Here is a 27,844-nt window from a genome sequence, read left to right on the forward strand (position 1 = left end):
AGGATCGGCCACTGCTCTCTCTTTTGCGTTACTGGGAAAAGCCTCCTCCCTGCACTTTGCCTCCACATCTGGACATGTGGCTCCTAATCTCCCTATCACCCACATTCACAAAATCAGGAACATCACCCATAACCTCTGTGTTTTAAAAAACTGGCATGATCACCGGCTGGTAATCACGTATGACAGTAAAGCGGCATGCCTCCTTTGAAAAAGCTGCTCTAGGTGATAACTGTACACTGATGAGAGCATTTAATTATTCCAGAGCTTATCACTGCCCAACAATTATCTGCTTCAGAAGACGCACTGTGCTTGTGAATGATGTATTTCTAGTGAAAGTCATGAAATCAGTTTGATAACCAAAATTTCTGGATAGGTATCTTGTTAGTGCCCTCTTCCTCATAATAAATAGTCTGACATGACCACTTTTACATTTATTTCATACAGTATCTGTTGAACAATGTGAAACTTCAAATGATGGGGAAAAGAGGAGCATTACAGTTAACTTTAGGTCCAGGAAAACTGGATGAGCTGCTAGGAAATAACACTATCTATGGCTAGACTATTGATAATCTGAGCACAACACTTCTAAGATAAAAACTCCAAAGCTATTAAAACTATTTATAACTGCTTATTACTTAAATTTTAAGTTACTTCGTCTTATTTTTCTAAAATCTTTGTGCCTATTTTTTGTTACTCCCCATAAAAGTTCTCAGGACTAGGGTGTTTATAATGTAAAGATAAAGATCCAAAATCAAAAGGACAAGACTATTAGCAAGATAATGTATTGTTAAGGAATTTGTCCAAAGTTATTTAAAAAAAAAAAAGACTAGCTTATTAGGGGAAAGGGTCTTATGAGCAAAAGTGAGAACATGTCAAGCAAAGACAATATGGTTCAGACTACAAACATCAAGATTACTGACATTTATAGAAAATCTTTACTTCTTTCCCATTTTCTCTGTCTTCTGATATGTCTGGCTAATTTTTCATTGGCTTTACTCTAAATATGCATTATCCATAGAACTTAAGCATAGAGAATAAAAGGGAAAATTTAAAACTCTCAATTTTTTTGTCTCACAGTAATTTTGGTAAAATATTTTGCGTGGGCTTTTAGATTGTATGCAATTTTATGCTTTCTGCCTATTTCATTGCCTAGAATAACTGGGCTTGATATCAAACAGAAAAGTAAACACCTCTTCTTGAATTGCAAAGGTAAACCAGAGGAACTGCAGTGGGGTGTAGGGGCAAAGAGAAATTATAGCTAATCACAAATAAAGTTTTATTCTTCCTCTCTCTCACTCATGGCCTTTACACTGAGGAAGTAATGAGTCATTCATGCATTTATTATTATTTTATTCATGCCTTTATTACTTATTTACTGCTTATTTACTGTCTAAATTGTACCAGGCAACAGGGAGACACTGGAAGTACAAAGACTCAGTCCCTGCATTCACAGAACTCAAAAGTGTATGGAAAAAGCCATGAAATTCTGTGAGAGCTGCTTTACGGACAAGGTATGGAAAACAGGCTGCTAGAACAGGCAGGCAGAGGAGATCAGGTTGTCTATCTAAAAGGGGAAAAAAACCGTAGGGCAAGTTTTACGGAGAGGGCCACATAAGAGCTAGACTCTGAGGTAAGAAGTGCCTCAGATTTACTAATTCATTGGGAAAGAGCGTTTATTTCCCTTCAAGGGACATCATTCATCAAAGAAAAAACTTGTATTCTTACATGACCAATTTAGAAATCTTCAATACTTAGAGTAAGTGATCTGACTGAAATAAGGAAGCTTCCAGGCATAAAATAGGCACTAGAAGAATTAAGATCACATCATACTTACAGTGAGTGTGTATGTGTGTGTGTGGGTGTGTGTGTGTGTGGTGAAGAAAGTGGGTAGGGGAAGGGGATGTAGAGTGAATGTATAGTGTTTAAGTAACTGAGGATATTCCTGAATAGAAAACACTAAATAAGAAACAAATTATGTCCATTTAGCACCTGAGATACAGCACTTGCTAATTTTAGAATTCATAGGATTATTGAGTCTACACTGTCATCTACAAATTTGAATTTATGGAATCTGATACCTGTCTTATACCATCCTAGGTTCACAGCACCTCCAGATTCAGTTTCAATCAAAATTTTTTGAGTTTTCATCACTGGGCTGCTGAGTTCTGCTGAAGGAAATACAACAACCATGTGGACTGGTGCCACTACAAATTTATGGTTTCCAAGCTCTCAAAACCGCTCAGCAATTCTATATTCTGCTTGTCAGCTCCCTCTGCCACTTCCCACAGCAGCTTTCCAAATTTTAGCTCCCGTCCCAAGGCCCTACCCAATTCCTTCATTGCCTCGGGCTTTTATCTCAGAACTAGTTTGGCTTCAAAGAACAATTGGGGCCATCGAGCATGTACTCATTCAACTTCTTATACTCCACAAACCCTAGGAATATTTAATCAGCATCCACCCTCTATTCTCAGAGCTAGAGGATATCTCTCCCTCTCAAGGTTAATTCCTCCTGACATTCCCTTATTCCTAACCATGTCCTCTGAATTCCTCTTGGACCTCCCTCCATGAATTTCTCCCTCCTCTCACCTATATCTCTCTCCATCTCTCATCTCCTTTGCCTCAAGCCTCCCAACAAGTTCAAGTCTCACCCACTTTAAAAAAAAGTAAACAAAACTCCTCAATCTACTATAATCTTGGTTTTCTCCCTCACTACTTGGCTAAAACAGTTTTCCCGAAAGGCAGCATGATCCTCGCAAATGCTATCTCCACAGGCTTTTCCTCAGTCCTCAACTTCATAACTATCTCTAAAGCATCTGACAGCTCCTTCTAGAAATTTTCTCTTCCTTTGGTTTCAAGTAACAACAACTTTGCCTATTTTTCTGATTCCTCTTTTTCATTTTCTCTGGAAATTCATCTGTCTCTGCCCACCCTTTAGCCATGGTTTTGTTGAGGTTACATCAGGATCCTTACACTATAGCAATCCTAGGAGAGTGCATCCACACCCAAGGCTTTAACAGCTGCCGAACAGTACTGACATCTCTCAAAACCTGGCTCAGATTTCTCTCCCAAGTTCTCGCCTCTAGATTCAATGGTGAAGTATATATAAACTCAAGGATATCCCACAAAATTCAAGATTACTTACCTTATTCAGTGAATGGCACCATCCAATTACATCCACAAGAAACCTGAGCCATCCCTTTTTTCACTCCCCATATCAAACCAGATGGCAAGACTCATTAATTCCATCTCCTAATTTGTAAGCTTATTTCCCCTAGTACTTTCTCCCTGTTCCTGCCTTAAGTCTAGGCATCATCATCTCTTACCTGGACCACCCAAACTGTCTCCCTTCATCAATTTTCCTGAACCTTGATCTTGAACTTCTCCTATCTGTCCTAACATGGAAATGTGAGGATGTTACTTCTCTAGTTGGTTTTCTTCAGGATGGGCCCTGTCTACCTCTCTCATTTCATCTCCTACCCTTTATGCTCTCGTAACAATGAACTATCCTACTCCTCCAGACGTGGTGTTCCCTCCTATGGTCTAGTTCTGTCTACCCAGAGAGGCTTATTTACCTGGCAGAATGTCTCAACTACTAGACAAAGTTCCACTCAGCTTCCAGGTGACAGATCCGGTGCTCCTCCCTTCTTAGTGTAAACAATCCCCAGACTGCCCCCGACTCCCACCCCTGACACACACACAGCCCTGGCAGTTTCTCACATTCCTTTTCCTTTTGTCAAAATGACCACTATGACTGTAGTCCTTGCCACCCTACCTTCTGATTTGTCGAATGTCTGTTTGCCTGTTATTCTGTGAACAGAGCCAGGCCAGGTTTTCTTTGCTTCGTAACTCGAGCCTCAAATCACGCTCAAGCCATTGTAGGAACCAGTCAATAACTTTCTCAGTGAAAAAGGACACTAGTCTGTTCTCTTTCCAATCACTTTTCTCCTCCTACACACCTACATGAGTTCTATTTCTAAAAATGAATCTGAACAGGTTACTCCTCTAGTTAATCTGAAAGCAATGAGAGACCTCTGAAGGAATTTCCAAATACCTCAAGATGGCATCCAAGTCACTACATGACCTACTTGAACCTTGTTTACTTCTCCACCATCACTTTCTACTCCTTCACCCTCAAATCAGACATTCCAGCAATATCAGACTATCTGTCGTTTTATGCCTCCCGGTCTGCACACATGGGTACTACATTCCTCCAGGGTCTCTATGGGAAAATCCCCCTCATCCTACAAGTCATTATGACCCTATGAAATCATTTAATGTCTAGGCATCACACATCCATGAAACATTTCTGGCCTCATCATTCAACCCAGGCTGAGTTGATTCACCTGCCCTCTGGTGTACCTTTTTTTTTTTTTTTTTTTAACTTCTCCATTTACCTCACACACTTTAATTATTTGTTTAAAAGTTTGTTTCTCCTATGAGAATGTCAGCTCCTTCAGAGTAGGAGCTGTTACATTTACCTTTAAATCTCTGACACATAAAAGCCTATGTTTCAAGCGCTAGCAGGATAAGAAGACAAGCCAAGCATGTACAAATACAAAAATACAAACACGTTATAACATATTTTAGTTCGCATTAATTTGTCTACACTTAAAATATTCTCTCCCTCTATTCTTATCACTTTTGTACTGGCACTTCAGAAACTATAAGAAGCTACACTCTAATTATAATTATTTTGAATTCAGTGTTTTACTTCCCCTGTAATCTTTTTTGCAAACAGTAATTTTTCAAAGACTGTTTGGGGAATTTTTTTCCCACTCTACTTCCAGCAAAAGGAGATTCTTAAAAGGTGTTTAATGAGCTAAATCTGTACAGAACCAAAATGATACAGTAAATGGTAAATTAGTCGGGCTTGAATTTCCAGATGCTCCTTATTATTTCCTTAAATCAGCTCAAAGCAACAGTATTCTGGCATTTGCAAGAGCACCTCTGTCCAAAAATGCTGTCTGTTTATAAATATATCAGTTTGTTAACTGATTTTTTTCCCCTGAAGCCTACATAAGTAATACTAATCATTGTGTTTAAAAACTAATTGGAAACGAGGAAAACAGTAAGGAAAAAAATGTTGATGAGGAATTGGACAAGATTTATTTTAAACTGTAAAAAGTCCTTACATGATGAATTTCAATGCTTAAAGAAGAAATGATGACATTACAGGTATCATTATGTAGAATTATTCGGCTATTAAATACATTCTTCAATAAAACAAAATGAACATAGATTGCTAATGTGTTTTACCAGAAGAACAGCATTCACATATACATGAAAAGAACACGCTATTCATGTATTTATTCATTGCTGCAGTATTTTATAAAGAATCAGAAGTGCCACCCCAGGCATCTCTTCATGCCCAGACTTTTCACAACAGACATTCTCACTCACCATGGAATACTCAACTTTCGGGCTACACCCTGTTCTCTGCTAGCTCCATCCTTATTTGTGAATAGGAATATTTGAGTACAGTTTCAAGCCCCAAATGTACTCAAACAGTTCTAACAAAGTTGCATCCAATAAACCTTTGTTGGGCCTTTTAACTGAAGTGAACTGCTCTTCATACCTGTGACCTTGCATTTTTTCATGAAAAAAACATGTAAGGCTGCTTTCTTAGATGGATACTCCTGCCTTGGGTGCTTCTGCAATTTATCTCCATGTGAATGTGAATGTGAATGTGGGAGAAAACTCCATTTTGACAGGAAAAGTACAACTCACATTCTTTAATTCTTTAATTTATGTCCCAGGAAGCTGGTAAAGAGGCCTTGATTTTTTAAAAACTTGAGCCAATGGAAAAAAACTTATGACTGAAAAATTATAGAGAGATGTTACGACATCTCTTCATCTGTGGCTTTCAAAAAATAGATTAGCAACGCATGTCTCTAAGACGAGCAGAACCAAGGATGTGTGATATCCCTGGAAACCTCTCTGGTTCTATAATTCTTTGGTATTTCCGACACACTCAGATCAAATTAAAAAGAATCAAAAATTAAATAAAAGTTTTTTTTTAATTTGAACCATTTCTCAAAGGAGGAAACTCTACTTCACTAGATTAATGTAATCTCATACACTTGATTATACTTTAATGCCCTCAAAAGTTAACGCACGTGCTATTAAGAAAAGTGATTCTTAAAAGGTGTTTAATAAGCTAATCCTATATGAACCCAAATGATACAATAAACGTTAAATCATTTGGGCTTAAATTTATGTACTCTCATGGACCAATATATATATACTAGAATTACTTTTAACATAAAAAGGCCCTCATTTAACCATTTGTCAACTGGAGAAAGCAATTCCCCACAGCTAAAACTATTTTAAAATCTGACATAAGAATAAAATTATATTAAAATGCAATAATACATGAATTTGGCAACTTGCCAAGCATAGATATGGACTACTGCAGATTTCTCTTTCAAAGATATACCAAGCATTCCAACATTTCTAATCGTTTGATACTCAACTGCTGTAGGCAAAAAACTGTACCTAGTAATTCTGTACTGCCAATATATTTTAAACTATTTCATAAACATTGCTCATACAGTATGTCTAATAGATCTTGCATACTTTTTCTTATCAGAAACTTTTTAAGCACATATAATCTGATGAAATTCTCAAACTAAATTAAATCATAATAGGAATGAAACTGACAAAATCTTTTAGTTGGCCTGTTTTACCTGGAGAAACTGGTAAAATGGAACTCATGACTCTGAATCTCCATATATATTGAAAATAAACATGTTTAATATTTAAGCAATTTAGTTAAATCATCAGACAATAATTTTGAATACTTTTCATATTTAAAAATGCAAATGTGATAGAGAAGCAAAATTTTAAACCCATTGTTTCAGAATTATGCACTTTCACTCCAAACCCACCAGAACCAAGAAATTAATGGCACGAAATAGAGAAAACAGTTGCTTCATTATCAGTTTTATGAAAGTTTTTTTTTTTAATAGTAAAATAGGACTCAATTTTTCCTATACTTTGATAAATTCTAATTTATGGCACTTGCCAATGATAAATTAAGAAACATGATTTGTGACTTAAAAGTATGCATGAAGTTTACTTGATAGATCATTTTCTAATACTGTTATTGTGCACTTAGATGTACTTGTAGGATAAAAACATCAAGAACAAAACAATTAACTTAATAAAAGCAAATGAGTAGGGACCACATGGCAACAAATGGACTTCTATTTTTTAAGGACACTAGCATCTCAGACCCCCTCTCTCAGAACAGTTAGAGGCAGACAGAACTTTGAAGTTTGTATAATCCAACTTCAGGTAGGTCAAGACAAGTTCCATTTTCTCTCCCCACCAAACCAGCTTACTTAAAAATTTCCCTAATTAAACACATACTAACTCCATTAAACTCATCAGTTTCCTTCATTCTCCTACTTACTTTCATTTACTAATACAAAAGGTAAGAAGTGTCTTACAATGTTTATTACTGTGGGGAAGTCAGGGATACGAAAGAGGTTATATTTTTAGATGCAGTTCTGCAAATAAATAAAGCGACTTAATCAGATAAAGGGGAATTACTCTAAAAAACAGAGAGGTCAGTTTTTTTTTTTTTTATAATATCAATTTTTTTCTTTATTTATTTATTTTCTTAATTATTTATTTATTTTATTTATGGCTGTGTTAGGTCTTCGTTTCTGTGCGAGGGCTTTCTCTAGTTGCGGCAAGCGGGGGCCACTCTTCATCGCGGTGCGCGGGCCTCTCACTATCGCGGCGCGCGGGCCTCTCACTATCGCGGCCTCTCCTGTTGCGGAGCACAGGCTCCAGACGCGCAGGCTCAGTAATTGTGGCTCACGGGCCCAGCTGCTCCGCGGCATGTGGGATCTTCCCAGACCAGGGCTCGAACCCGTGTCCCCTGCATTGGCAGGCAGGCTCTCAACCACTGCGCCACCAGGGAAGCCCGAGAGGTCAGTTTTAAAGAGTTATTTAAAATCAGAACTTTAGGTGCCTCAGTTAGTGCCCAAAGGGCATTTTTAAAGGACAGAGAAAGATATATAGCACTACATCTCTGTTGCCTTAAAATTTTTTTTCTTACAATTTGGAGACAATCACTGTCAACATTGAGAGAGAAATGCACAAAGACAGCAGTAGTAAGCATACGCTATTAAGCCTCTTATCACCAAAGCAACCAGAATCTTAGAATCTGAATTAAATTGGCACCTCTTTGGCATAAAAAGAGGGATTTACAAATCCCATTTAAATGAGGATTGTATTAATTCATGCGCTCTAAGATAACTCTGGAGTTACTTTCTGTTTCGTTATCACTGCAGTAGGACTTAGTAACAGGAGTTTCCCTCTTCCAGCTCAGTTCCTGGTACTCCACGCCTCATTCTCCTGTCCAAGTGGCTACGACAATCTACCTCACTGCCTTACACAAGGAATCACAGGAAAACAATAATCAAGCCCTTCTTTTGAGTTTCATAAATCCAGGCTTCTGAGTTGCAATAACATGATTTTTAAGCTTCAAAAGCCATAAAGACTTAAGTTATATGGTTCATGCCATCAATCAAAGATCTAGAAAACTACTGGAGAGTCAGTCATTCCTCCCACCCCCAAGACTATAATTTCCCCACAAGAAAATGAAGTATGATGAAGGATCCAGCATGAAATGGGAGCAGAATAAATATCTGCTAAGGCAAGAATATCCTCCTCTCTCATCTTCTACACCCTCTCTCCTCTATCAATTGAAAGTACTGTGTTTAGAGAAAATAGGCAGAAATATAATTTTGATGACCTCTCTTCACAGAAAAATGAAAAACACTTACATTCTTACTTTCCAAAAATAAAATGCAAACATTCATAATTTACCAAATTATATTTTTCATTTATGTTTTATAGAGCTGTTTGTTTTACAGATATTCCTTTTTTGGCATTATCAAACTAAATATTTACATCTTTTAAAGGCTTATTTCTATTTTTTTCATAGTGTATACAGGCTTTTATCTAATTTTATCAATCTGCAATTATAGCGCTGTTACTTTAAAGTTTTTTCTCCTTTTTAAAAGAACTTTCCTTAAAATAAAATCTATGATCCCAGTTTTTATTTTCCTTTAAAGGACCTTTCTGTTTTGTTCATTATGTGCTTTCTTGAAATTTAATTGAATGTTAAAAGGAAATATTATTCAGCAACTCAAAATCAAATAAACATGTTTTCAATTTTAAAGTGGTTTTATTGGTGCAATGATAGTGAATCAAACAGATAGAATAATTGTAATATTTTTAATTTAAATGACTACTACTCAGAAATTATTTGACATAGAGCCAAGTTCACCTCTAGTTGGAGAAGCACTTTTAAAAGTAAGAGATTTCTTTTAAACTCATAAATAAAGTAATTTGACACAAATAACAGGTAAATGAAAGGTAAAAGATGCACATAAAACCTTTAAGTTAGCCCTGATGCTAACTAAAATTATTAATACACATCTTAGAAAATAAAATCACTTGATTTGCTTTCAAATTAAAAAGTAAAATAAGACATTTTTGTGAAATTGGGAAATATTTTTAGATACAAAAAATATAAATCTCAATTCACATAATTATTTATGTAAGAAATGTCATTTTTTCATTTTTCTGTAGGACTGTGTGAGTATTCTACTGGAGTAAGCCATTGAGACAACAGCAAATTAATTCACTTTGATGCTTCAAATTCTTATAGAATATAGTATTAAATTTCACTTGTCTTAATTATATTCTTTACAATTTAGAGAAAATCGATATAAAGACCAAGAAGTTCAAGACAAATCTGAGGAAATTATTCAGAATATAGAACAGACCGATAAAGAGAAGAAAAATATGAAGGCGAGGTTAGGCGATATTGAGCAGGAGATACGTAGAAGGAAACGACATTCTACATAATCAGAATTCCAGAATTCCACACAACACATGGGAAAGGGAAATTTTTCAATGACACAATGGCAAAGATTTTTGAGAACTGATGAAAACCAATCCTCAGATCTAAAGAGTCTAATAAATTATAAGCATAATAATAAAAAGAAATCCACAGCTTGATAAATCATCATGAAACCACATGATACCAAAGACAAAGAAATGTCAAAACCTGTCAGAAAGTAAAGACTGCTATCCATAAAGGAATAGCAGTTAGATGTATAATGACTTCTTAACAACCACAAAGGATGCCAGAAGATGGTAAAATAATATCTTCACTGAGTTGAAAGAAAATAACTTGTAAATCAAAATTCCATACTCAGCCAAACTATCTTCCAAAACAACAAAGACAAAATATTCAAAAAAACAAAAACTGAAAGAGCCTCTCATTAAAGAAAACTCTAAAGAATACCATGGGGGAGGAAGGAAAATGATCCCAGATGGAAGGAGAGAAATGTAAGACAAAATGTTAAGCAAAAATACTGGTTAATATATGGGTTAAATCTAAATAAACATCAATTGTATAAAACAATAATTTCTGATGGGAGAAGGGAAAGGTAAGTTTGACCAAAGAGTACATATTGATTAACTTTTATACTTTGTTAAGTATGCATCTTAAAATAGAGAGGGTAACCATTAAAAAAACAAACATAGAGCATATAACTTCTAAAGAGAGAAAAAACAAATGAACCAGTGAATCCAAAAGAAGGTAAGAGTGAATATGGGGGGAAAGGTTAGGAGAGTGAAATAGATAAAAAACATAATAACTTGATCAAAAAAATCCAATATATTAGAAGTCACACGAACCTGAATGATTAAACTCTGCAGCCACAATTAAACTATTTACAGTAAAAGAAAGCCAAGGTCCTATATTAATATCAGACAAAAAATACCTGAAATCAAAAGTATTAACAGAGAAAAAGCGGGTCATGACAGAATAATAAAACATTCTCAACAGAAAAATATAGAAATTCTAAACTTGTAAGAACATAGTAACAGAGCCTAAAGCAAAAAGTTACGCAGCAATAGATAAGAAACAAAACTGTCATCATTTACAAATGTTGCAACTGTCTATGTAGAAAACCCCAAAGAATCTACAGATAAATTAATAAGAGCAGATAACAAAGTTGTTGGATACAAAAATCAACATTAAAAGTCCATTGTATTGCTGTATACCAGCAACAGTTAGGAAACTTAAAAAAAATTTACAGTAGCAATACCATATCTAGGAATGATTAACAAGATATATACTAGCTCTTGAGGAAAATTATAAAATCTTATTGTAAGACATAAAAAGACCTAAATAAATGGAAAAGCATGCTATCTAATCCAGAAAATGCAAATTAAAACTACAATGATATTTCTTTTTAAACCTCACTAGAGCGAGGAATAATTAAGAAGCTGGTCTCACAAGCATTTGTGAGTATACGGAACAAAGGGACTCTGACACACCTCTGTTTTGAGAGTAAATTTATTTGACCACTTTGGAAAATAGTTTGGTATTCCATTGGGAAGTGGAAAACACACAATCCTACATACAATTCACCTGTCACATTCCTAGGTGTGAAACTTTTGCACATGTGCTTAGGAGACGTGTATAAGAATATTCATTCATATGAGCAGCATTGCTTGCAATAGCCCCAAACTGGAAACAATCCAAATATACTACAAAATAAAATAGATAAATTATGTTATCTTCATTCAATCAAATCCTAAACAACAGTAAACTCCAACTCCATATGAGATGGATGGATCTCAAAAAATAATTTTGAGTGAAAGAATCAAATCATAGAGAAATACATACAGTATGATTTCATCTATATAAAGAAATAAATATAGGCAGAACTAAGTTATTCATATACGATTACATACATAGGTGATAAATCTATGATAAAATGTGACAGACTAAGAGTGTGATGAGGAGGACTCTGAAAAATTGAATATCCACATCCAAAGATGACAGATTAATATCTCAGGGAGGGGTCTCAAAGGGCAAAACAGGTCAAGTTATTTAATCCTCCATACTAGTGTATGTAATTTTGATGACTACCACCAAGTGGAAGTTGATGGTACAGATTCTGGAGAAAACACAGAATGCTGAACTATATAAAAATAGGCCACAACAATATAATTACTATTATTATATATAAAGTACTAACAATGTGTCAGTCACTGGACATTAAGACATTATCACTCCTCATGGCTCATAAGCAAAGCAGGGGTTTCTCAACTTGCTCATGATAAAACGAAGTCTCGGGTCAATTTGTCAAGGTTACATTGTACATGGTAAATGATAGGGTTCTATTTACGTGACTTCCAAGCCTGTTCTCTCCCCACCACTGTTCTGTGACACGTACCACAGTGAAGCTTGTAGGATGACAGTGATTTATAGACATATCATATCTGATTCAACTACCCGTAAATTCCCTGAGGGTGGGATCTATATCTGATTCATCCTCCTTCAAAGTAAACATTCAATTAAAGAATATCTAAATTGTACATGGAATAAACACTTTAATTTTTCTAACCTTTTCACATGAGTGATCTCATTTAAACCTTCTAACAAATTCTCTGAGGAAGGTGTGTAGGAGGCATACTGAAATAAAGGACTGATAAGTTAGATGGTCCAGGCTCAGAATCAACTGTGTCACCACCATGCTGAACCAGTCTGTGACTTGGAGTAAGTCATTTAACAATGTACACTGTACACCTGAAACTAACACAACATAGTAAGTCAACTATACTCCAATAAAAATTTTAAAAAAATGTACATACCACAGGCTTTTATGAAGGAGGAGGAGACTTTTATTAAATAGCCAAAATAGCACAACAACTAAATAAGTGATTAAACATTAATGATCATTACGTATAAACATTAAGAGATACTGTCATTTGAAAGATGTCTTAGCTACAAATTTTTTCCTTCAAAGATAGTTTTTGACTGGCACTCAGTTTCTCATTCCTCTGATTCTCACCCATTTGTATTACTTAAGTATAAGTAGATTTTACATTTAAGTTTCCTTATTCTCCACTTTGAAGTGCGTTAAGCATGTGTAAAGCATAAAAGATCTGGGCTCTAGTCCTAGCTTCATTTACTACCCTTGACACTTGGACAAGGGTAGTAAATGAAATCATGGACTCTTTGGACAGTCCATGATAGAGGCTGCAGCATTTGGCATTCCAAATACCAACCTTAGTATCATAGCCCAGACTCTTTGTACTTTCAGGAAGTCACATTCATTCTTTCTCATATTAAGTCCAAGTTAATTATCCATTAATTTACTATGAATAGAAAATAACAGCCCTAACTTTAAGATATCACACATTCTCTAAGTGTTTTCTTATGAACTATATGGCTTGTGTTTAAAAAAGTACTTCTTTTTACCTTGATTATTTTTCTCTTCCTATCTAAATCCAATGCATAAGAGAGAAAAAAACGCTGGCAGAAAACTCTTGGGAGACTTCCCCTGATCCTATCCCCTTAACTTTCAACGTTGTATATGATGAGGGATCTGATGCTTATTTGTTTGTTTTTAACTTTTAATTTTGAAAATTTTCAAACATGCTGAAAAGAAGAAAGAGTAGAATGTATACCTATGAACCTTTCACCTAGATTTATCAATTGTTAATATTTTACCACATTTGTTGTATTGCTCTCTCAATATACATTTTTTTCTTTGCAGAATCATTTGAAAGTCAAGTTGCAAACAACATAACATTTTATCTATAAATACTTCAACATATATATCCAAAGAACTAGGACATTCTCCTATTAAATTACGGTATCATTATCACACCTAAGAAATTTAACTTTGATAACAATCATTTTTTTTCTTATACAGACTATCTCCACCTGTCCCAATCATGTTCTTAATAGATTTTTTTTTTTCAATCCAGGATCCAATGAAGAATCATGCTTTGCATTTAATTGTCATATTCCTTTAACTTTTACTCATGACTTTCATCACACTGACATTTTTAAAGAAAGAATCCATATAAATTGTCTTAACAGGACGTCCTATAATCTCGATTTGTCTGATTACTGTTTGGTGATTAATTTCAGATTAAGCATTTTTGGAGAGAATACTACAGGAGGTGCTGTAATTCCCACAGGATCACATCTGAAGGCACATAATGTCCATTTTCCCCAATACTGGTGGCTCTGATTGATCACTTGATTAAGGTAATGTCTGTTGGATTTCAACATTGTACACGTACCTTTTGCCCTTCACAATTAATAATCTTTGAGGTTACAAAACTATCTTTTCCCCAACAACTTGCACACAATGATTTTAGCATCACTGGTGAATCTCACGACCTTAGTTTTCACGTGGGGCCCTCATTCCTCATGGTTGCTATATTAACCAATCTGACCTCAGAATACCTATTTAAGGAACATACCATAAGGTTCTTTTGTGAAGTCTGTAGTTTTAAGTCTGTTACGTTTGCTCAGGTTATCAGCGTAGAGTCCCTTTTCTTCCGCTTTCTAAAACTTCTGAACTTTCTTCTAGTAAAAGCTTCAAATACAGTATTTTACATAGTAGTTGCCTCATAGCTCATATTGGACAAACTCTAGTCTATCTGCTCGCCTTACTTTCTATAGAAAGAAAAAAGTCATCAAAATACAAGCAGAACTAAACTTAGCCCATCAAACTTGAGCCCATCTGTCTCACTGGTTAATAAAGAAAATTCTCTTTGCTTCACAAAATTACAGGACAATCTGTCAATAAAACTCTTAGCTTGTCTCCTAAAAGACTTGTACCAGGTTGTCTGTCATATCTCCAGCGTTCTGTATTTGCTGTGGATCTCACTTTATCAGCTCTAATGAAGCAAGCTACATAGGAAGGTGAGATAAGGTTTCCATCAAAATCTTAATTCCCAAATCAGAAGTCAAGAGGGCAATCCTGGGAAGAGCATAGCCATCTGTAGACATTGAAAAGAAACTCTGCTAAGACAGATAATTATAATAGTGGAACTTTTTGAGCAAGTAACTATGACCTAGGCTCAAATGCTACCCATAAAAATCAAAACTGATCTTTCTATTATGCAAAATGGAAAAGCAATTTAAATAAGGACGCCCATGTTTCCACCTTTATTCCTCTGTTGAAAAACCTGGCCGACTTTTAAAGTAAGTGATCTAGCAATGAGCAATATGCATTAATGCCTCCAGGAATGAATACAATATGCTCCAATGACATTCTTTATCCTCAGGAACGTTAATATCAAAGGTGAAAAAAAAAATGTTTGACTTAAATGATGCATTCTTCCACAGGGAAGCCTAAATGGCCACCAGCAGAAAGCACAGTGAGCAAGGAAATCTAGTTTCAACTTGGTCACTATGATCAGTTTCTTCATCTATGAAAAAAGAGATTAGACTTGATGAGTTCCAAAGATTTTATAGTCACAGTCATCTATGAACCTGAATATATATGTGACTAAGATATCAAAACATAAATAGAATAACTATAATAGAATAACTAAAATAAAATAACTCCTTGCTCTCCCCCAAAAGATTGAACCAGAAGCACAAGACTTAAAGAGGCACCAAAAAAACTCAGCCATCAAGATAATTAATAGTTTGGTGCAATATTTTAAAAAATAAAAATTATCGCAAAAATCCATGATGAACAAAATATCAAAATTTTAAACAAAGATAGTCATTGTTGTTTGTTTTATGACCCTGCATTAATTGTGCAACAGGAACTGTCATTTCCAATCAGCTCCCAGTCCATGAGGCTGTTCCCCATCAGGAAGGTTTATAAGGGTCGAGCACAGTGTCCAACAGACTGGGCAATACACTTTATATACAGTCATACTTCTTTCATAGAGCTTTTATCAACTTTTTCCACTTGATACAAAATATGAGAGGATATTTTGATAAATGTACATAGGGACACATTTTTTAATATTTTTCTGGGGCTCTAATATGGCTCAGTAGGGCACTAGATTTAAGGATTCATTTTTTTCAACGGGTGAAGCACCAAAATGTTGAAAATAAATGCCTCTACTCCAGGAGTTTTCAGTCACGTAGAAATGAAGAGTCAGTTTTACAAAGAAGTAAAATGAAATACAAAGTACCATAGAGAGAAAACAAAAATCTTAGAATTCAGGGAGATCAGAGCTTCCTCTGTTGGGGGAAAGAGAATTAGGAAAAGACCCCTGGAAGTTGTATAGAGTACTATATTTAGCAAATAAAAATACAAACATCGCATGAGATATATTCATACTAAAAAGCATTTGTTGTTTTTATTCTGAAATTCAAAATTTTTTTAACATCTTTATTGGAGTATAATTGCTTTACAATGGTGCGTTAGTTTCTGCTGTATAACAAAGTGAATCAGCTATACATATACATATATCCCCATATCTCCTCCCTCTTGCGTCACCCTCCCTATCCCACCCCTCTAAGTGGTCACAAAGCACCGAGCTGATCTCCCTGTGCTATGTGGCAGCTGCCCGCTAGCTATCTATTTTACATTTGATAGTGTATATATGTCCATGCCACTCTCTCACTTCATCCCAGCTTACCCTTCCCCCTCCCCGTGTCCTCAAGTCCATTCTCTATGTCTGCGTCTTTATTCCTGTCCTGCCCCTAGGTTCTTCAGAACCATTTTTTTTTTTTTTAGATTCCATATATATGTGTTAGCATACGATATTTGTTTTTCTCTTTCTGACTTACTTCACTCTGTATGACAGTCTCTAGGTCCATCCACCTCACTACAAATAACTCAATTTCGTTCTTTTTAAAAGGATCTGAAATTCAAATTGAACTGCGCTTCTTATATTTTATTTGGCCATCCTAAAGTGGTAGGTAGCATATAAGTTGGATCTTCATATATAGATATAAATAAGAAACTCTTATATCACTACTTTGAAATTACTATTCAACAAATAGGAAGCATTGTGACATAAGGCAGTGAACTGAATTCAAATAGAATTGTGGTACCAACTGACTGGATAAGTTATTTCTGTGAACTTCAATTTTTCCACTCAATATACTATTATTTGCCCTACATACACTGCAGAGTAGGTAGGTTCAAAAAATCTGAAGATGCTTTTTGAGGTGTAAATATCAGTGAAATAAAAATTTAAGATAAAGCATTGCTTTATTGTGGAAGCCAACACCTATTTTGCTGATCTAATAGGTGGTTACCCCACAGTTCATCCACTTGATCCACGGACCATGGCGTCTGCCACTAAGAGTTAGGAAATTTCATTGAAAAAATACCAAGGACTATCTCACCTTTTTGAACACAAAGCTTTATTCAAAGTCGGGACCATCCTCTGATAAGGGGTAAAGTTCACAAGAACACTCAGTTCCACTGTTGTCAGGATCCTCTACCGATGATGAATTACTGAGTAAAAATGTGTTTAAAACTGTTTTATAAAATCCGGAATGCTCAAACACCTTTGACACTGATATCTATGTGTCCTCTCTAGGTGTCCAGGGCCCAGGCAACTTGTAAAATTTCCTTCTTGCAGGCAGTGTTTCCTTCTCCGACCTGTGAAGGAACTCCCACTTAGCCCAGAGGCCCACAGTCAAATCTAACTGGTACATCAGGTAAATGTCAGGGTAAGACCAATAACAAGTGATTTACTCTGCTGTACTCCATCTTCCACCAAACCAAAGATGTGAACACAAAAATAACTTCAAAATGGAAGGATGGGCGATAGCCAAGAGAAAGGAATAATAAAGAAATAGAGAGGGGTAAGTTCAAGAGATGAAAGAAGAAAATGGTGTAGAAAGGATTATAGATAATCTCAAAGATGAAATGAGAGAGCTAGGGAAAAAAAAAGAGATATGAAAAAAAAGCCAAGGGACAATGATAAAGAAATGAAAACAAGGGGCTTCCCTGGTGGCGCAGTGGTTGAGAGTCTGCCTGCCAGTGCAGGGGACACGGGTTCGAGCCCTGGTCCGGGAGTATCCCACATGCCGCGGAGCGACTAGGCCCGTGGGCCACAATTGCTGAGCCTGCACGTCTGGAGCCTGTGCTCCGCAACAAGAGAGGCCGCGATAGTGAGAGGCCTGCGCACCGCGATGAAGAGTGGCCCCCACTTGCTGCAACTAGAGAAAGCCCTCGCGCAGAAACGAGGACCCAACACAGAAATAAATAAATAAATAAATAAATAAATAAATAAATAAATAAATGAATGAATGAATGAAATGAAATGAAATGAAAAAAAGGGGGTAAAAAGAGGAAATATGGAGATTTACCCAATCATTACCCCTGAGCAGACCAACCAACAGCAGAGAAATCAGGCAGGACCATAATCCTCACAGACTGCTCTGAAAGCAAGAAGCCAAGGACTGGAGTCAAGAAACTAGGGATTTCTGTAAATTTAAGCAACAGGCCAGAGATAAACAAGAAGTCAGGTCTCCCTTCAGCCTTAATAAGAAAAACAAACCAAATTCGCCACTTTTTTCTAAGTAGCTGCCAGTAAATTAATATAATAAACTAATATTCATGGTAAACTAACTGAATCATTTTGTAACAAAGTAGGTAAATAACTTAAACATACACACACACACACATTCAAACACATACACACATTTTAAAGGTGTCTTCAAGCGAAGTTTCTCGGACTGAGAAAAATGAGATACATAAAGCAGGTTTTTACAGTTGTTTGTTGTTTCCAATTAGGGATAGACTAATACAAATTTTAGTCCTGGCCTCTAAAATTAACCCCCAAGTATCTTGGCTTCTCTGGGTTTGAACAATGAAGGAAATCCTGACTAGCAGATCCCAGAAATGTTCTGTAAGAATTTATCTTGATTTTTGATTAACCTACAAGTGTGCCTTCCTAATTTCCCTAACCTCCTGGTCTATAAACTCATTATTTGTAAATAAACATCTAGCATACTATTAGAGCTCAGATATAAATTTGTCTTAAAATAAATTCTAATTTAGAACAAAAAATAAAACTTCCTTAACAAATCCATCTTGCAATACACACCTTATACTCTCAAGTTATTTTTAATTGTAATTATTATCTTTCTTTCTCTGCATTGTTTTTTAAATTCAACTTATAGCATATGAAAATTACAGAATTACTAGAGACTGCCTGGAAAGCTAGAGGATTACAAATAAAGAGGCTACCTTTTGCCAAAAAAGGGACACTGATTAAAATTTAATTTTAATTCTATAGAAGCAGCTTATATATCGTTCTGATTAACTGCATACAGTCATAAACTACTAAAATTTAGGGTGAATATTTGCCTTGACCTTAATAAGGGATTTATTTTTGCTTCTCTTGATTTCTATTATAATAAGCATCATACCATGCTACAGTTATTCATCCGTAAATCTGTCTTTCCCCTTATTGATGCCAATGAGGAACTTAACACAAGAAATCACATTATTTATTTACCGTTTTGTGCCCAGCACCTAACATAGTATCAGAATATATTAGGTGCTCAAAATACACATACATATTTGAGTTCATACAGTTAATCAACAGGACAAAATTCTTTATGGAATATAAAATGTAAATCTATTCTACCTAGGAACAAAATTTATGTACTTGATATCAAAAAATAATTTCCAGAGAAAGGTACATTAATCTCGTTCTGGTTACAAAATCCTACTTGTATATCCTAGACGTACTATACTAAAGTACAAAAAAGGAATAGTTGTGTTTTCCACAACTTGGGGATTTAAAAATTTCTGGAGTAGAGAAAGTATCAAAGTTAGCTGATAGCTTAGCATCTTATTCTGAATCAACCCGTACTGTTTGCTTTTCCTCACTTAGAGAAATTTTAAATGTGTTGTTATTAAAACACTTAATATCAACAAGTTTTCATCTGCTCATAAAACAGGTTTTAAACATCATTTTATGTATCTATCTAAAATGGAGTTTTTCTTAAAATATACTTCTAGCTTTACATATCAAAAAACAAAAAATAATAGCAGCACTTCTCTCATCTGAAGTTCCAAGAAAAATAATTTGATTCTAATGCACGTTAGCTCTTTTGCATGGCAAACAGACACCAAAAAAAAGAAAGAAAAGAAAATTAAAATAGTGGGGACCAGTATAATTAGTTAAACAAATGGCTACACTAACAATCTATTAAGTTAATATAATTTTATTTTTAAGCACTCTTGAAATGATCTATGTTATTCAAATTAAAAAACAAGAGTTTTGATAAATTTATTTTACATCAAAAGATAAGAGTTAGATCTAGCTGTTAGATATGCAAATATCCATCATCTAAAAATACGCATCATGTAGTATTCAATTTTTCACTTCATGCACCCCTATAAATGGCACTGAACAAACTGGGAAAAAAAGAGTAAGCTAAGGACAACATAAAAATGTGAGATAATTAAGGGGATTTTTTTTTTTTAGGGTTAGGGGTAGGAGGGAAATATTTTTTCCCAAAACATTTTTCCATTCCAAATAATTCATTTTGTGGCGCAACTTAGAGCCATTAAAATACATTGCATGAACAAATAGTCTAAAATTCTAAATCACTACTATAAAGTACGTTTTATATAGATCTAGTCATAGAAATATGCCAAAGTATCTCTTATAGGAAGGTTTGGTTTTTTGAGAGAAGATGCAACAAAACCCAATGCAACGCTTTTTATTTGAAAGATCATGTTTGCTGTGTTCTATGGAGTTTTAGGAATGGTCTATGAATACTCAATAACCAGTGAATTCAACTTTGATTTTTCTTAAAAAACAAAACAAAACTAAAAGGCATAGATGCATTATTAGTTTCAGTACACTATATACAAAATAAATTATACAATGACACCATTTGAGAACAGTCAAATTTTAATATGGCTACGTAAGAAAAAGAAAAGATAAAAGAAAAATACCTCTGAAAGCCAATAAATTTATACTTGATAGGAATCAAAAACAAAAGTAAAACTCAGTTTAGCTTTTTAAATGTTCAGTGTTAAATAAAACTGATGCACCAATTACTTCTATAAGTCACCTTTCAACTCTAATTACCCAGACACAGGTAACTTTCCACTAATACTTTTTGCCATTTTGTTTCATTTAATATATCTGCTTTAAAAAAAAAAAGGGGGGTGCGTGGCACCACCACTTACAGTTCGAGGCAGCTGCTGTAGTGGGGCGGACTATGGCAACTCAGGAAGCCACTCCAGGAAGCCAGTCAGAGGAGAGCAATGCTTTGGACCTGCCATCAGCTTATGATGTAAGGGATTACGTGTTGCAGAGACCCAGCCAGGAGGCCAACAGTGAGGCTTTTAAGTTCTGAGGAAGCCCTTTCTATTCCTTGCTCTTCTGATGTGGATCCAGCAGTGTGGCTGACAGGGTCTTGGTGCTCCGGCCTGGTGTCAGGCCTGAGCCTCTGAGGTGATAGAGCCAAGTTCAGGACACTGGACCACCAGAGATGTCCTGAACCCACAAAATATCAATCAGCAAGAACTCTCCCAGATATCTCCGCCTTAACGCTAAGACCCAGCTCCACCCAATGGCCAGCAAACTCCAATGCTGGACTCCCCAAGCCAAACAACTAGCAAAACAGGAACACAACCCCGCCCATTAGCAGAGAGGCTGACTAAAATCATACTAAGTTCACAGACACCCCAAAACACACCACCGGACGCTGCCCTACCCACCGAAATACAAGATCCAGCCCCACCCACCAGAACACAGGCACCAGTCTCCTCCACCAGGGATCCTACACAAGTCACTGAACCAACCTCACCCACTGGGGGCAGACAGCAAAAACAATGGGAACTACAAACCTGCAGCCTGAAAAAAGGAGACCCCAAACACAGTAAGTTAAACAAAATGAGAAGACAGAAAAATATGCAGCAGATGAAAGAGCAAGGTAAAAACCCAGCAGACCAAACAAATGAAGAGGAAATAGAAGTCTACCTGAAAAAGAATTCAGAGTAATGATAGTAAAGATGATCCAAAATCTTGAAACTAGAATGGAGAAAATACAAGAAACTTTTAACAAGGACCTAGAAGAACTAAAGAGCAAACAGACAATGATGAAAAACACAATAAACAAAATTTAAAATTCCCTAGAAGGAATAAATAGCAGAATAACTGTGGCAGAAGAAGGGATAAGTGACCTGCAAGATAAAAGAGTGGAAATAACTACTGCAGAGCAGAATAAAGAAAAAAGAATGAAAAGAATTGAGGACAGTCTCAGAGACCTCTGGGACATTAAACGCACCAACATTCAAATTATAGGGGTCCCAGAAGAAGAAGAGAAAAAGAAAGTGTCTGAGAAAATATTTGAAGAGATTATAGTTGAAAACTTCCCTACCATGGGAAAGTAAATAGTCAATCAAGTCCAGGAAGCGCAGAGTCCCATACAGGATAAATCCAAGGAGAAACATGCCAAGACACATATTAATCAAACTATCAAAAATTAAATACAAAGAAAAAATATTAAAAGCAGCAAGGGAAACGCAACAAATAACATACATGGGAATCCCCATAAGGTTAACAGTTGATCTTTCAGCAGAAACTCTGCAAGCCAGAAGGGAGTGGCAGGACATATTTAAAGTGATGAAAGGGAAAAACCTACAACTAAGATTACTCTACCTGGCAAGGATCTCATTCAGATCCAATGGAGAAATTAAAACCTTTACAGACAAGCAAAAGCTAAGAGAATTCAGCACCAACAAACCAGCTTTACAACAAATGCTAAAGGAACTTCTTTAGGTAGCAAACACAAGAGAAGGAAAAGACCTACAAAAACAAACCCAAAACAATTAAGAAAATGGTAATAGGAACATACATATTGATAAGTACTTTAAATGTAAATGGATTAAATGCTCCAACCAAAAGACACAGACTGGCTGAACGGATACAAAAACAAGACCCATATATATGCTGTCAACAAGAGACTCACTTCAGACCTAGGGACGCATACAGACTGAAAGTGAGGGGATGGAAAAAGATATTCCATGCAAATGGAAATCAAAAGAAAGCTGGAATAGCAATTCTCATATCAGATGAAATAGACTTTAAAATAAAGACTATTAAAAGAGACAAAGGACACTACATAATGATCAAGGGATCAACTCAAGAAGAAGATATAATAATTGTAAATATTTATGCACCCAACATAGGAGCACCTCAATACATAAGACAAATGCTAACAGCCATAAAAGGGGAAATCGACACTAACACAATCATAGTAGGGGACTTTAACACCCCACTTTCACCAATGGACAGATCAACCAAAACGAAAATAAATAAGGAAACACAAGCTTTAAATGACACATAAGACAAGATAGACTTAACTGATATTTATAAGACATTCCATCCAAAAACAACAGAATACACTTTCTTCTCAAGTGCTCATGGAACATTCTCCAGGACAGGTCATATCTTGGGTCACAAATCAAGCCTTGATAAATTTAAGAAAATTGAAATCGTATCGAGTATCCTTTCCGACCACAATGCTAGAGACTAAATATCAATTACAGGGAAAAAAAACTGTAAAAAAAATACAAACACATGGAGGCTAAACAATATGCTACTCGATAACCAAGAGATCACTGGAGAAATCAAAGAGGAAATCAAAAAATACCTAATAACAAATGACAATGAAAACACGACAACCCAAAACCTATGGGATGCAGCAAAAGCAGTTCTAAGAGGGAAGTTTATAGCAATACAATCCTACCTCAAGAAACCAGAAAAATCTCAAATAAACAACCTAACCTTACACCTAAAGTAATTAGAGAAAGAAGAACAAAAAAACCCCCATAGTTAGCAGAAGGAAAGAAATCATAAAGATCAGATCAGAAATAAATGAAAAAGAAATGAAGGATACAATAGCAAAGATCAGTAAAACTAAAAGCTGGTTCTTTGAGAAGATAAACAAAATTGATAAACCATTAGCCTGACTCATCAAGAAAAAAAGAGAGACGACTCAAATCAACAGAATTAGAAATGAAGAAGGAGAAGTAACAACTGACACTGCAGAAATACAAAGGATCATGAGAGATTACTACCAGCAACTATATGCCAATAAGATGGACAACCTGGAAGAAACGGACACATTCTTAGAAAAGCACAACCTTCCGAGACTGAACCAGGAAGAAACAGAAAATATAAACAGACCAACCAGAAGTACTGAAATTGAAACTGTGATTAAAAATTTTCCAACAAACAAAAGCCCAGGACCAGATGGCTTCACAGGTGAATTCTATCAAACATTTAGAGAAGAGCTAACACCTATCCTTCTCAAAGTCTTCCAAAATATAGCAGAGGGATGAACACTCCCAAACTCATTCTACGAGGCTACCATCACCCTGATCCCAAAACCAGACAAAGATGTCACAAAAAAAGAAAACCACGGGTCAATATCACTGATGAATATAGATGCAAAAATCCTCAACAAAATACTAGCAAACAGAATCCAACAGCATATTAAAAGGATCATACACCACGATCAAGTGGGGTTTATCCCAGGAATGCAAGGATTCTTCAATATACGCAAATCAATCAATGTGATACACCATATTAACAAATGGAAGGATAAAAACCATATGATAATCTCAATAGACGCAGAAAAAGATTTTGACAAAATTCAACACCCACGTATGATAAAAACTCTCCAGAAAGTGGGCACAGAGGGAACCTACCTCAACATAATAAAGGCCATATATGACAAACCCACACCCAACATCGTTCTCAATGGTGAAAAACTGAAACTGTTTCCTCTAAGATCAGGAACAAGACAGGGTTGCCCACTCTCACCACTATAATTCAACATAGTTTTAGAAGTTTTAGCCACAGCAATCAGAGAAGAAAAAGAAATAAAAGGCATCCAAATCAGAAAAGAAGAAGTAAAACTGTCACTGTTTGCAGATGACATGATACTATATATAGAGAATCCTAAAGATGCTACCAGAAAACTACTGGAGTTAATCAATGAATCTGGTAAAGTAGCAGGATACAAAATTAATGCACAGAAATCTCTTGCATTCCTATACACTAAGGATGAAAAATCTGAAAGAGAAATTAAGGAAACACTCCCATTTATCACTGCAACAAAAAGAATAAGATACCTAGGAATAAACCTACCTAAGGAGACAAAAGACCTGTATGCAGAAATCTAAAAGACACTGATGAAGGAAATTAAAGACGATACAAACATATGGAGAGATATACCATGTTCTTGGATTGGAAGAATCAACATTGTGAAAATGACTATACTACCCAAAGCAATCTACAGACACAATGCAATCCCTAACAAACTACCAATGGCATTTTTCACAGAACTAGAATAAAAAATTTCACAATTTGTATGGAAACACAAAAGACCCCGTATAGCCAAAGCAATCTTGAGAAAGAAAAACGGAGCTGGAGGAATCAGGCTCACTGACTTCAGACTATACTACAAAGCTTCAGTAATCAAGACAGTATGGTACTGGCACAAAAACAGAAATATAGATCAGTGGTACAGGATAGAAAGCCCAGAGATAAACCCACGCACATACGGTCATCTCATCTTTGATAAAGGAGGCAAGAATATACAATGGAGAAAAGACAGCCTCTTCAATAAGTGGTGCTGGGAAAACTGGACAGCTACCTGTAAAAGAATGAAATTAGAACACTTCCTAACCCCACACACAAAAATAAATTCCAAATGAATTAAAGACCTAAATGTAAGGTCAGACACTATAAAACTCTTAGAGGAAAACATAGGCAGAACACGCTGTGACATAAATCACAGCAAGATCCTTTTTGACCCACCTCCTAGAGAAATGGAAATAAAAACAAAAATAAACAAATGGGACCTAATGAAACTTAAAAAGCTTTTGCACAGCAAAGGAAACCATAAACAAGATGAAAACACAACCCTCAGAATGGGAGAAAATATTTGCAAACAAAGCAACTGACAAAGGATTACTCTCCAAAATATACAAGCAGCTCATGCAGCTAATATCAAAAAAACAAACAACCCAATCCAAAAATGGGCAGAAGACCTAAATAGACATTTCTCCAAAGATGATATACAGATTGCCAACAAACACATAAAAGGATGCTCAACATCACTAATCATTAGAGAAATGCAAATCAAAATGACAATGAGGTATCACCTCACACCGGTCAGAATGGCCATCATCAAAAACTCTACGAACAATAAATGCTGGAGAGGGTGTGGAGAAAAGGGAACTCTCCTGCACTGTTGGTGGGAATGTAAATTGATACAGCTACTATGGAGAACAGTATGGACGTCCTTAAAAAACTAAAAATAGAACTACCATATGACCCAGCAATCCCACTACTAGGCATATACCCTGAGAAAACCATAATTCAAAAAGAGTCATGTACAACAATGTTCATTGCAGCACTATTTACAATAGCCAGGTCATGGAAGCAACCTAAGTGTCCATCGACAGATGAATGGATAAAGAAGATGTGGCAGATATGTACAATGGAATATTACTCAGCCATAAAAAGAAATGAAATTGAGTTATTTGTAGTGAGGTGGTTGGACCTAGAGTCTGTCATACAGAGTGAAGTAAGTCAGGAAGAGAAAAACAAATACCATATGCTAACACATATATATGGATTCTAAAAAAAAAAAAAAAATTGGTTCTGAAGAACCTAGGGGCAGGACAGGAATAAAGACACAGACGTAGAGAGTGGACCTGAGCACAAGGGGAGGGGGAAGGGTAAGCTGGGACGAAGTGAGAGAGTGGCATGGACATATATACACTACCAAATGTAAAATAGCTAGCTAGTGGGAAGCAGCTGCATCACACAGGGAGATCAGCTCGGTGCTTTGTGACCACCTAGAGGGGTGGGATAGGGAGGGTGGGAGGGAGGGAGACGCAAGAGGGAGGGGATATGGGGATATATGTATACATAAAGCTGATTCACTTTGTTATACAGCAGAAATTAATACACCATTGTAAAGCAATTATACTCCAATAAAGATGTTAAAAAAAGGGGAGGGGGAGGTGGAGAAAGTTTACAGTAAAAGCAAGAACTAGACTTTTTAAATTAAGCTTTTTTTTTTTCCCTTAGATTCCATATATATGTGTTAGCATACAGTATTTGTTTTGCTCTTCCTGACTTACTTCACTCTGTATGACAGACTCTAGGTCCATCCACCTCACTACAAATACTCAATTTCATTTCTTTTTATGGCTGAGTAATATTCCATTGTATATATGTGCCACATCTTCTTTATCCATTCATCTGTCGATGGACACTATAACTTGCCTCTTGACATTCTAGAGAATACAATCAAATATATAAATAAAAGGAAATAAAAGGCAAAATCTTAGAAAAAAGAGGGTAAATTTATCATTATTTTCAAATGATGTGACTGTCTACCTTTAAGAGCCAAGAGAATCAACTATAAACCTATTAGACACTATATAAATTCAGAAAGATGGTCAATTACAAAATTTACATACAGAAGTATATTTAAAATGTACAAAAAGTATACTCTCATTGACCAATAATAGCCAGTTAAAAAACATTAAATTGATATCATTCACTACAGCAATAAAATTACTGAATAAAACTAAATTTAATATGAAATACATAGGACCTGTAATAAGAAAACTATAAACCCCAAGAATGAGAGGCTTAAGCAAATAGAAAGTGCTATGTTTTATAATATTTAAAGATATCAGGGACTCCCCTGGTGGCGCAGTGGTTAAGAATCCGCCTGCCAATGCAGGGGACACGGGTTTGAGCCCTGGTCTGGAAAGATCCCACATGCTGCAGAGCAATTAAGCCTGTGTGCCACAACTACTGAGCCTGCACTCTAGAGCCCAAGAGCCATAACTACTGAGCCCGTGCACGCAGACCCAGTGTTCTGCAACAAGAGAAGCCACCGCAATGAGAAGCCTACGCACCGCAACAAAGAGTAGCCCCCACTCGCTGCAACTAGAGAAAGCCTGCGCGCAACGAAGACCCAACATCAGCCAAAAATAAATAAATAAATTTACATTAA

The 27,844-nt window shown here is 35.8% G+C and overlaps 1 protein-coding gene and 1 pseudogene across 2 annotated transcripts in view; one reads left to right on the top strand and one right to left on the bottom strand.

Annotated features, from left to right (window-relative positions):
* The window catches only part of FBXL17 (F-box and leucine rich repeat protein 17), a 471,945-nt gene that overhangs the window by 257,155 nt on the left and 186,946 nt on the right, over nt 1-27,844 (bottom strand). The gene's annotated exons all lie outside the window — the stretch shown is intronic.
* LOC137755228 (shieldin complex subunit 1-like) lies at nt 21,011-21,245 on the top strand (annotated as a pseudogene).

This window comes from Eschrichtius robustus, chromosome 2, assembly GCF_028021215.1.
Source record: "Eschrichtius robustus isolate mEscRob2 chromosome 2, mEscRob2.pri, whole genome shotgun sequence".
NCBI lineage: Eukaryota > Metazoa > Chordata > Mammalia > Artiodactyla > Eschrichtiidae > Eschrichtius > Eschrichtius robustus.